The sequence below is a fragment of the Ursus maritimus genome, unplaced genomic scaffold (genome assembly GCF_017311325.1).
Source record: "Ursus maritimus isolate PB19 unplaced genomic scaffold, ASM1731132v1 scaffold_2, whole genome shotgun sequence".
Lineage (NCBI taxonomy): Eukaryota > Metazoa > Chordata > Mammalia > Carnivora > Ursidae > Ursus > Ursus maritimus.
Genome location: NW_024424452.1, coordinates 101,595,950 through 101,607,562, shown reverse-complemented (window position 1 = coordinate 101,607,562; position 11,613 = coordinate 101,595,950).

Below are 11,613 nucleotides of genomic sequence, written 5' to 3'. Positions count from 1 at the left end.
GAGCCGGGACTGAAGCACGGGCCTCCAGACTCGGCCTCAGGAGACACTTCTCAGACAGTTCCTGCATTTGAAACCTGAGAGAACACTCGCTGTCCTTTATCGGACACTCACTGGATCCTAGCACCCGGCTGACTTCCCCATTAACGCTCACAACTGCTTGACTGGGCGATTGCTACCATGACCACTTTTCAGGCTTGCAGAGGTCTGTCACTTAGCACGTAGCTAATACACGGTAGAGCCCGGCCCAGGACCCCGATCTGACTCCAGAGCTTGTAACTCAAGAGGCACCAGTCCATCTGCCTGCCTCCTCAGCACAGGGACTCCCCTCAGAAAGCTGCAAAATCATAACTTTAAAACCACGTTCTGATCCAGACACGCGATGGATGGACTTTCGCAATAACCAGTATTTACTGGGGCGCCTGCTGTGCTCGATGGCCAGAAGACAAGTGTAGAAGACCTCTGCCCCCAAGAACTTTCCGTCCGGAGGGGGAAAGGAACGTGTAAATAAATAACTATAATTCAGTGCGATAAATGCAGTGAAAGGCAAAGGACAAGACGCTGAGGGACCCCACAGGAGCCTGGAGGGATCTGGAAGGCCTCCCACATGAGCGGGCATTTGAGTGGTTCCTGAGACATGACTGCGTCTGCCAGACAGATGACAGGGAAGGCAGGTCCCCGCAGAAGATGCAGCAGGGCAACGTCTCAGAGGTGTGACAGGGACAACGCACCTGAGAGCCAGCAGGAATGTCAAGGAGGCTGGGGCACAGGGGACTGCGGGGAGAAAGCCTGGGAGCTTGGTGCGGGGAGCCTGGAGAGGTCAGCCGGGAAGGCACCGGGAAGGACTGTGTCTGCCAGGCCGAGGGGTTTCCATTTATCCCAAAGGCAGTGGAGAGTGTCACAAGCTGGGCGGAGGAACAGTGACTTGAGCTGGTTACTTTGAGGGCTCCCTGATGATCGGCTGGGGTCCCGGCAGGCAGCCAGGAGCAGAAGGATGCAGGAGGCCGGGAGGCAGGGGCACCCTTTGGAGGGGGGGCAGCAGTCTGGAGGGTGGCAAAGAGCAGAGCGCAGGAAAACTGCCAGCAGTGGGGGACTCTGGTTGATCTCCGGGCACGGGGTGGACACGTGAGACATCTGTGGGGAAGATCGGGGCGTGAGGGTGGGAGAAAGCCTCAGCTTTGCGCTCGTGGAACCGCATGGGCCATGGTCATTCGTGTCAAGATCTGGGAAGAAATGATCTGTAGCTCCCAAGAAAGGCTAGAACTGGACAGGGAGATAGGAGGGTGGAGGCCCGGGGGGGGGTCAGGGGGCCAGAGAGAGTGTGAGCACAGGGAGGGGAAGGTGCAGGGTGAGGCCCGGGGAGCCCCTTCACCCACAGGCAGCCCCAGGAAGGGGCGCAGGAAGAAAATGGACAAAAACAAGGAAAGGGCCAGCTGCTATGTCCCGAGCCTCAGAGCCGGAGCAAGGGAAAAGCAGCTGGACCTCAGGGCCTGGGCTGCAAGTCACTCACACACTCAGCAAACATTAGCCAGGGCCTCCCAGGAGCAGAGCAACTTGGAAGTGACTTTTCTGGAAGACTTCCTGACCCGGAAAACCTCCATACCCAGACGGGCCCCGACCTGCCGTGTAAAAATTAGGAATCGCAAGGGAAAAAGGAAGAGGAGGAGGAAAGGAAAAGAAAAAGACTGATATACCCTCAGACGAGGTCAGGGAAGTATCTTCGGCCTTTAAAACATTTTCTCTTTCTGGCTTCTTACTGTTCGTCCTTTTTGTGGGGACAGAAGGCACAGGCCTAACCTTGTCTGGGGTTCAGTGTCACAACAAAGAGGCAGAGGTCCACCAAGAAGTTAGATCAGCCAAGGACTCAACCGTCCCCTTTGTTGCCAGCACCCACCCTGCCCCCCCAGCCACCCCCCCAGCAGAGCGGAGAGCCAGGACACAGGCTCCCATCCTCGAAGGGTAGAGGAGGGGCTGGAAGAGATGGACCCGGCACCCAGCCCTCATCCCCAGCATCCTGTGGTCCACCCTTGGAATTATGCTTTCTTAATCCCACTGGAGAACTGACCCCTGGCCCTGGCCCTGGCCCTGGCCCTGAGCAAGTCAGATCCTTTCAAACGCCCGTGGCACTTAGGCTGTTGTTGTTGAAACTACCTTTGGCCTCATGGCACGGCTATTTTGGTAAATAGAGCCATCAACCACATCGTCACCACTATTTATTAAGCGCTCACTAAGTGCTGGGCCCTGGGCTAAACACCTGATATAATGACCATACTTAATCTTGAAACATTAGTACCCCAGGCTCAGAGAGGTAAAGTAACTTGCCCAGGGACACACAGCTCATGAACACCAGCTGGGACCCAAATGTAAGTTTGTCCGACTCCAAAGCTAAAACTCTTAACCTCTCCTTTGTGTAGCCTTACAGAATTTTTATCTGGGGGGAGACCCTAAGGATGAACTACAGCAGCCCTCTGACTTTTCAGAAGTGGAAACTGAAGTCCGGAGAAGTCAAGGTCAGGGTCTGATCCGCAGTGCTCCAGGTCAGGCATGTGCCAACACAGTGTGGCCCTTAGCCCAGGCCTGGCATGGGGTGAGCGGGGAAGGGGTTAGCCCTCTGCTCCTTCTTTATACACGTGGATACGCCCCATTGTAGGGCAGCGTGTGTCTGGCATGGAGTAGGCCCTCAAGAAACACCCACTGGCTGAGGGAGCACCGCCTCTGGGGGTCCTGCGCTTCTTGGGTTCAGCGAGGACGGCTGGAACATCGGAGGCCTCTAGGTGGAGCCAGATGTTCAGTGATGGAAGTTAGGGCAGGCCTCTCTCCTCCCGAACCCCGCCAGGCCCTGTCCTCGACTGCTGTCTGCAGACCAGACAGGGTGGGTTCCCAGGGGCCCGATAGCTGGGGTGGGGTGTTCACCTATCCACTACCTACCGTTTCATCCCACCCTTGCTGAGGGCACCCAGCACAAGGGCCCCTAGGTGCTCTTCTCCTATTCCTGCTTCGGCTTCGGAGGAGTCCTGCCCACTGCAAGCAGCTCCCTCACTCAGGAAGCGCACCGGGCAGAAGGCAGAGGCTTCCCTAGCCCTTGGGAATGTCTCTCCCGGATCCCAGGAATTCCCCACTCTTCTCCCTGGGAATTTCCCCAGTGCTGGCAGAAAAGGGAGTGCGGCGGGACAGGGTGGGAGAGAGACGGGGCCTGTCCCCTGGCACTGAACGAGGCGAGGGCCTCTGGGCCGTGGTGGCAGTGCCACCCTGGAATCACAGGAGCTGGCGTTTCGTGGAGAGGGTTTCATGGGCACGCGCCCTCTGGCTAAGCGCGTACTCTGAGCCAGCCTGTCTGGGTGTAGCTCCTCGATGGCTCTGCACTGACTAGCTGTGTGTGTGTGTGTGTGTGTGACTTTGGCCAAGCACTTAACTTCTCTGTGCCTCAGTTTCTTCATCTGTAATTTGGGGATAATAGCAGGCTTGCTGTGGAGGCGAAATGAGTTTAGCTGTGCAAGTCGCTGGCACGACGTCTGGCACCCAGGAAGCAAGTGCTCGTGGCCACGAGAGCTCATTTAATTCCGGAAACAATCTTCTGAGGCAGGGTGCTCTCACCTTCACGTCGCAGATGTGGAAACTGAGGCGCAGAGAGGGGAAGCAACCGAAGAGGCAGGGAGGGCAAGTGCCGAGCCAGGTCTCCCCCCTGCCAGGTTCTCGGCCTGAATAGGGACTGCAGCCAGCACCAGATGAGGGTGGGGCAAGGGGAGGTGTGGACACCGCTGACCCCACGGGATCCCCTGTGCCAGCTCTCCATTCTCTGGGCTCCGGGGCCCGAGGGGCATTGGGGTCCTGCTCTGGAGGACAGGCAAAAAGCCCCAAATGGGAAAGCATGCTTCTAAAAGTCAGGGGATCTGAGACCTGGTCCCAACTCTGCTACTAGTGAGCCCTGTAATCTTAGTAATCGCTCAGTCACTCCTTTTACAAATACTTATGGAGTATCTACGATGTGCCAGACATCATCTTAGATCCCCAGGACACGGTGGACAATACAGGCATGACCTCTGCCCTCCTGAGATTCACATTTGAGTGAAGGAGGCCGCCACTGGAGAAACTAACCCCAAACGGCAGGCCGATGAACGGTGAGCACACGGAGGAAAGGAGGACGCCGCCATGGTGTCACGGAACCTCTCTGTCCTCCCGTCTCCTCCTTGGTAAAAGGTAAGGAGCATCATCTCGGGCCTGAGATCTCCAGAGGATGCTACTGCTGTGAAACGTGGGCATCATGCAGGCATCCGGAAAAGGTAAGACGTCTACAGTAATGTACGTCCGTGGTTCGCCAACACCTGGACACTTATTTGAAATGCATGTTCTCAGGCCCCTCCCTGACCTGCTCCATCGAAAGCTCTGGAGGTGGGCCCAGCGAGCCCCGTCTCAGCAGATCGGCTGCAGGTAAGGACTTTCCGCTGCGGCGGGTGGGAAGTGTCTCCGCAGAGCCTCTGGGCTGTGCCTCTGGGGTGTTGGGGGGCATGGGAAGAAACAGGGCCCTGGGGAGCTCCCAGAACACAGACCCGCTGAGCTCCGGTATCTTCCCGTCGACTTCCTCCGCCCTTGGCATTCAGTGGATGCTTGATATATGTGTTTAAGAAAACAAAGAGAGAGAGAAGAAATAAACAGTAAGCAGAGTCATAGAACGACTCACCAAGTCCTACTTGTTCTGATACCCAAATCCCACACACTGGAAATCTCTGGCTTTCTCAACAAAAGGAAGACAGAGCTGCCACGATGGTCAGTGGGAAGACGTCCGACCGTCCCCAGACGCTCCTTTCCTTGGGGCATCTCTCACTATCGCTCTTGCCCAGCCCCCCAAATGCTATGTTCCAAACACATCTCACCTTTCCTCAGCCCTCTGCAGTGCAGCTGAACCAAGGCCGGAATGTTCAGACTCAGGGAAAAGTTTGGTTACCACGTTGATAGAAGCATAACTAGTTATGAGCAACCCGACAATCTGGCCAACAGGGTGTCATTCTACCTTCCAGACCCCAGAGCACCTTGGCGTGATTCCCCGCAGCCAGCTCGGTAGAGGCGCTACTCCCCTCCAGGGTGATCGGAGGTCCTCTCTTGCTTACCTAGACAGCCCGCTGGGTTAGGGTTCCCTCATCAGGATGCTTTGAAGATCGGCCTTTCAGGACCCAACTGGTTGGCCCCATCAGCACAAAATCCCCAATCTTTACATACTGTAGGAAGGGAGTGAGTCACGTGGGATTTGTTTAACAAATGTTTACTGAACGCCTACTATGTGTCAGACACATAATTAACGCTCAAGAGCATTTGTCACTAATGAACAACAAGCCGTTTTTGAAACCCTCTCGCTCTCTTTTTAAAAAGATTTTATTTATTTGTTTGTCAGAGAGGGAGAGCACAAGCAGGGGGAGCGGCTGGCAGAGAGACAAGCAGGCTCCGCACTGAGCAAAGAGCCCGATGTGGGGCTCGATCCCAGGACGCTGGGATCATGACCTGGGCTGAAGGCAGCTGATTAACTGACTGAGCCACGCAGATGCCTCAAAACCCTCTCTTGACAGAGAGGTCACTGCCATTCAAGGCGGCCCCTTCCCATTTTAGATGCTATAATAATGCGGAAGTTGCTCCTTTATTAGAAATGTGATTCCAGGAAGACCCACCCATTGGTTCTGGATCTGTCCCTTGGAGGAGACAGAGTGCACACACACACACACACACACACACACACACACACACACACACACACACGCCATCTAGCATGAGCTAGTCAGCAGACCGAAAATCATTCGATAAGGGGTAGGACTAGCCCGAGCAACAGGTGGGGGTGTCCAAAGGCGGCCAGCAGGCCAAGAGTGCTTGAGGGCCATCGGCAGGTCTTTGGGGAGTCAAAGAAGGCTTCCTAGAGAGAAGTCTCACAAGGGATTTCTTCCTCTGGGTGGAAGTGAGGGAGCTGGTTTGGCAGAAAGGAGGTGGGGCAAACCTTCCCGGCAGGAAGGTGGGGAGGAAGGTTTGATTCCAGGCAGATCCAGTCTGTTGGGTGAAGTGGAGTGTCACGCAGCAGGAGGACAGAGCCTGGCCCCAGAATCGCAGGAATGGGCAGGTGAAGAGCCGGGCAGCAGCGGGGTTGAGGATGAAGGAGTCTGGGAAACTCGCGGAGGACCATCCTCTGTCCTCTCCTGGTCTGCTCCTGCCCAGGTGATCCCAGGCACCGGGGCACCTAAGTCCCTGGCACACTGGACTGTTCCCTAAGACTCCTCTACTGGATTCTTGTCCCCAGGAGCAGGTTGGAGGGCTCTCGGGAGCTGGGACCTGGTTGGGATAAATCTTAGGGGACAGCCAAGCCCCAGGCTGTGACGGTTAGGGGTCTGGCTGCAGCCAGGGGGACGTGGGGGAAGCCGCTTCAGTTTCTATTGAAATGGGGACTGCCTGGGAGACGAAGCAGGCCCTAGACACAGTGTAGTTCCAAGGTCCTGACCCCCACGGCTCCCCACTGCCTCCCCAAGCTCCCCCCTTGCCCACACACACAGCCCCTTGGCCTCAGGTGCTGGCGCTGGCGGCCATCTCCCCTCTCCACCCCGCACCACGCAGCCTCGGGGCAGCCCGGCCAGGACAAGCGGATTATTCATTGCCAGGTGCCCTGGCCATGTCCTTTCTGCTTTCTTGCCCTGATGTCCTGACACAAGCTGCCAGCCCGAGCTCAGCACAAAAGAATGTAGTGCGGAGCCAAGGAGGAGAGCTTAACCCTTGCCTGGGCAGCACCCGGGGCACAGGTAGGGTAGGTGTCGAGGGAAAAGAGAGCTGAACTGCTACTTTGTCTTTCTTTTTCTTTTTTTTTAAGTAGGCTCCAGGCCCAACGTGGGGCTCAAACTCACCACCCCGAGATCAAGATTTGCACACTCTACCGACTGAGCCAGCCAGGCGCCCCTGAACTTCTATTCTCGAGTCCTTCTGAGCCCAAGAGCGACAGCGTCTTGCTCTCTTTCTCCGGAGTTGGTGCGTTGTCCTGGACGTAGCATGACATTAGGTTCACACAAACCACTCTTTCCGCAGTTCTAACTGTGGCCTTGGGCAAGTCACTTCACCTACCTGACCCTCAGTGTTCCTGACTGTAAGTGAGAATAGTAACACAAACCTCGAAGGGTGCTCTGGCCCTTAAATTATATAACTCAAGTGACGTTCCTGACACAATGCAGGGGTTTTAAAGATTTTATTTATTTATTTGACAGAGAGAGAGACGAGCGAGCACGCAAGTAAGCAGAGAGGCAGGCAGAGGGAGAAGGAGAAGCAGACTCCCCAACGAGCAGAGAGCCCGATGCGGGCCCGATCCCCGGACCCCAGGATCACGACCTGAACCGAAGGCAGATGCTTAACTGACTGAGCCACCCAGGTGCCCCAAAGCAGGTTTTTAATAAATGTCAATTCCCTTTTTGTCTTGTGTATTCCTTCCCTGTCCATGACACCTGCCTCCTTCCTCTGGTCCCACTAAAAGCACTCCTCAAAGCCTCTGCACCCTTGTGCTCACGATGGGCAGCCCCCTGGAATCTCCACGTCATGAGGCCTCTGGACCTGCTGTCCAGTCGGCCTCAACACATAACCCTGGCTCAGGTTGCCGATGGGACTTCGTGCCATGCTGCCAAGATCCTGGGGATCTGAGGGGCCCCGGAATGAGCTCAAGGATCTTCTCTCCTCCTAGGGGGAAAAGTTTCATCTATACCCACCTTAATCATTGCCCCAGACTTGGGTGGAGAAAGACAGGATGTTTCAAAGGGAGGGAGACTAAAAGTCCCTGGCTGCACCCCCCCAGGACCCATGGAGGAAATTCCCCAGTATGCAAAGGAGGCTAACGACAATTTGAGAGACACCCCCCCACCCCAGGTTGGGCTTGGGAATCACAGCCCAGCCCGTTCCCTGGAACTAGCAGGGACAAGCTGGCTGTCCAAGGTCTCGGGTGAGACTTGACCCATGGATGGACAGCATGATTTCTGGCCCCAGGCAAAACTCCTCCCACCTCTGGCTCTCCTTGGCTGCAGAGGTCAGATCTTCCCCTTCTGAATCCTCCTGGGATTCAGGTGTTTTCTTTCCCGTCTAAACCAGCTCCAACTCCCGCGGGTCTACTTGCAGACTTGCTCATCGTTTTGCCTGACTTTGGATCCCATGATGGTGGGAGCTGAGATGGGAGGGCCTTTGCTGAAGCTACCCTCTGTGGGTACAGACTGCAGGGAGGCAAGTGCCTTGTTCACTGCTGGCACCCCAGCACCTAGCACGGCCCCTGACAGAAAGTACGCACTTCATACATACTCATTGTTTTTGTTCTTAGCAGGGCTGCGCAGACGGTGTGACGGGCTTCAGTGAGGCCATGCCTGGGAGCTCAGCCCTTGCAGCAAAAGGACCCCGCCTCTGGAGACTTGAGAACGTGTGGATTTCTTCTGAGCCCTCCTCCTGGGTTACCCTGTGGCAGACCGTCCCCATCTCCCTCTGTTGAGGTCCCTCCAGCACACAGCCCTGAGCTCCAGCTCCTGTGAACTATGAACTTACAACTCTTTGACTCGGCCATGCGTCCGTCAGAAATGACAGGATGTCCCAGACTTCTCCACACTTGGGCAGGCTCCAGGGTAAGAAGTTTGGGAAGACAATACATTGCCCCTTTCCCATGTCTTCCCCGGGGCAAGTCTGACTCACCATAGCCACTTCGGGGGTCCCCACTTAGGACATCCCCCAGGTTGGCCCATGTGGCCACAGTCTGACCTGGATCCTAGAGCTTTGGCAAGATGCCCTTGCCAACAATAAGGAGCACTGTGCCTTCCTTTGGATAGAGAATTCCCCTCGCTGGGGCTCGGCCCTCATCCATAAACTTCGGCTTTGCTAGAAGAACCCAAGTCCCCTTCAAAGCCTAGTGTTCACAGAGGGGCTTTAATGGGTGGCACCTGTTGAATTTTTGTTTGCTTTCGTTTTTTGGGTGAGGAGTGGTTCACAGACAGCTGGCACTGGACATTGGAGAGACATATTCAAGTCTGTTGCAACCTCCTGGACCTTTTTTCTTTTGCCAATTCTAACCCAGGCGGATGGCATTCGTGTATGTCTCTGAGCTCAATACATATCGGCGTGCATCTCCCTCCATATTAGTTACAGAGCTCTCCGAAGGCAGCTATATACAGAGATTTACATTTCTTTCTGGAATGGTTGGGGCAGGGGTGTGGTCCAACAGATGGCTAGCAGGTTACAGGTGTGTCTGGCTGAAAAAGGTCTCTGGCTCAGCGCCTTCTGATTGGCTGTCCGTGAGTCACTGTAGCTGGGTCCCTGGAGCAGAGCTAATTGGCTGTCATGGAGTCGGGTTCATGCCCTGCCTTATCTTTAGAGCCTTCTCCTGCCAGCCCAGACGGACAATGTTCCCTGTATCGGCAATGACACTTTCAGGCTGCTGCTGACTGCGGGTCAGTGGGACATGCCCTTTGGGTAGCTTTCCCAGCAGTCCGTGGTTTCACCTTGACCTTGCCACACCCCGACACCTCAAGCCCTCCCGTGCCCAATGGCACCCACCATGGGAGTGATTCGAGGGGCCCGTAACCTGGCAAAGCCAGAAAGGGGTTTCCTCCGTTCTGAAAGTCTCACCTGAACTGACTAACAACATAAAATGTTTGTGGGTAAACATTCTAGAAAGTAATTCCGGACTCTGGGAAAGGCCTCCAGAGAGCCGGGCAGGGAAATGTTGCCATGGTAACTCAGCAATCTTCTGAGGGTCTGGTAAAGAGGAGGAGAAAGGCGGGGCAGGGGCTGGGTAGGGAGGAAGGGTCCTCTGCCCTGGTTTTTCAGACACAAGGGACCCCTGGACATGTAGGCCGTGGGAAGTGTGCTGTCTCCCAGTCTTGGGTCACACGTACCCACAGAGCTTCTCCCTTTTCCTAGGCCCTTTGTGGGTGTGGCTTCATGCCCCCCCAACCTGTGAGGGCTGGGCCCACAAGGTTATCCCCATGTTTGAGATGGGACAAAGCGAGGCCTGGGCAGGGATACACACTGCAGTCACAGGATGGAGGCCAGCAGCCAGCAGGAGCGGATACAGAGACATCCGACCCTCATAGCGCTTTGCAAACTCTCTTTCTGCCTGGCTGTGCCACCAGCTGCAACCCTCTGTCCTCCGTTTGTGTCCAGGGATCACTCAGCACGGGTACTGGAGCTGGCACGATCGTCTTGAACGAGGGCTGCGACTTCAGAGAAGCTCCAAGATTTCAACGAACAACCATGAGCTTCCCTATCACTCCTCCTCCCCCCTCTGCCTCCCTGAGCAGAAGAGTTTTTGTGTCTGGGCAGTGGGGGGCTGGAGAGGCTGGGCAGGCCCCTGGCCAGCTCCCTGTGGCTGCCAGGCTGTTCGGTAGTACCCTAACTCCCAGATCCTGCCCACCCAGACTGGCTCAGTTGTTGTCCAGGGCGCCTGGGCAGAAAGCCAGAGGGAATTTTCCACCTGCCCCGCTTTGTTGTCCGCTCTGTGGTCTGGAGCCTGCGCCTGGGGAGGGGCAGGCCTCCTCAGGCACCTGGAGGAGAGTTCCTAGGTTGTCTTGGGTGATCTCACACAGGACTGACCAACTCTTGGCTTGTTCCATGGCTGCCGACAGAGTCTCGATTTTCCTCTACAGAGGGATGCAGGAGCTTAAGTTGCCACTGGGTCGTGAAGCCCACCCGGGTGCCCAGCAGAGTGCCAGGGTTAGAAGGAGCCTTGACTCACCCAAATGAGCCCCTGCCTCTTACAGATCGGGCTCTGAGGCACCGAGAGAGCAACGGATACGACCCAGGTTACGGAGGGAGGTGGTGGCCAAGCCAGGACTCAAAGCCAGGTTTCCAGACTCACAACCCAGTGTCGTTGATCACATCTTCTACTCTTCTCCCAGAGCTCTCTTCTCCCCTCGCGTCGCTCCTCCGTCTCACGTTTACACGGGCTGCCCATCTCCCAGCCCCGCTCTCTCCTTGCCCACCTTGTCCTCTCTTCTTTTTTTTTTCTAAGATTTTTAATTTATTTATTTGAGAGAGAGAGTACAAGTGGGGGGAGGGGCTGAGGAGAGGGACAAGCTGACTCCCTGCTGAGTGTGGAGCCTGAGGTGGGACCCTGAGATCATGACCCAAGCAAAAGTCAGAATCTCAACCCACTGAGCCACCCAGGCCCCTTTTCCCCTCTCTTGACACAGGGTTTGTGGGGCCCGCCTCCCCTCCACATGTCCTCAATGTGAGAAACAGCCCTGGTAGCCCCACCTCCTTCAGGGTGCCCCACCAGCCCCCCCTGCCCAGGCTGAGCTCTCCCTGGGGGGCCCTTGGGGTCAAGGGTGGGGCCAGAGCTGCTGTAGGAGTAGCTGGTGAATGACGAATACTGAAACCACCGATGAGCAGGGGAGGCTGGAAGACTTCCCTCCCGGGGAAGAGATTAGAGGCAGATAGCCAAGGACTCAGCAGCTGGTGGGGGGCGGAGGGGGTGCCTGAAACCTGGGGCCTCTGGGAGTGGCAGAGCCAGTGGGGGCGGCAGGGAGCTGGTTGCTAGGCCACTCAAATCTCTCCACTGGCTTGGGAGCCCCAAGACTCCATCCTGGCCTTGGGCCACCTGCGGGGGTATGGAGTTAGACAGTGCCCCCCCCCCCC